The following is a 934-nucleotide window of genomic DNA, read 5'->3' on the forward strand; positions in this document are numbered from 1 at the left end:
GATTTCAAGGCCATCCTGAACTACACAGGGAGACCCTGTTTCAGAAAACGAAACAAAAAAATGCACACTGACTTCTCACTGACCAAGACACCCATGAAGAGTGTCTTCATCTGTAAAATGAGTCTGATTAAAAGCACTATAGAAGGCTGTGGAAATAAAATAAGATCACAAATCTAGATGAGATTTTTAAGAATTTTATAAACCATAAAATTGACATATAAAATAAATTAGTACCTGATATGTATCAGACACATAGTTTAGATTACCTCATACAGTGCATTCATCGACCAGCACTTAAGTTTTATCCTTTACTTTACAGTTGAGGAAACTAAATTGAAAGCTTAACCAATTTTTCCAAAAACCAGGCTAGTAGTACTGCTTATTGTTCATCCACACTAAAGTATTGTGTTTGTTTGGCATCGCATACTGCTGGACAGTTTATGCCAGTGGTGGTGAACCTATGGCACATGTGCTGCAGCCAGGTCTTTCTTATTTGGTACAGGGTCTCACTAGGAAGCTCAGACTCATAATGATCCTCCTGTCACAGCCTCCCCAGCTCCGGGATTACAAGGTGTGCCACCACATCTGATTTCAATAGCCAGATCTGAGTGGGGCCTGCACGGCATGTGGTCCCAGGGATCCAACCCATGTCCTTGCACTTGCCAGGCAGGTGCTTAGACTGCTGAACTAATCTCCCCAGCCTTCTTTCTGTTTTTTGTTTTGTTTGAAGATACGGTCTCTCGAGTGCTGGGTTTACAGGTGGGTGCCAGCATGCCTGGTTTTGAGTTGTTTCTAAAAGATTCACCTCTGGTTTATACGATTAGACAAAATGTGATTGAGGCCTGGGAATATAGCTCAGTGACACAGTGCCTCCTTGGCAAGCAAGGTTCGGAGTTTGAGTCCTGATACAAAAAAGAAAAATAATTATATATAT

Source organism: Octodon degus, unplaced genomic scaffold (genome assembly GCF_000260255.1).
Source record: "Octodon degus isolate 3935 unplaced genomic scaffold, OctDeg1.0 scaffold00046, whole genome shotgun sequence".
In the NCBI taxonomy this organism is placed as follows: domain Eukaryota; kingdom Metazoa; phylum Chordata; class Mammalia; order Rodentia; family Octodontidae; genus Octodon; species Octodon degus.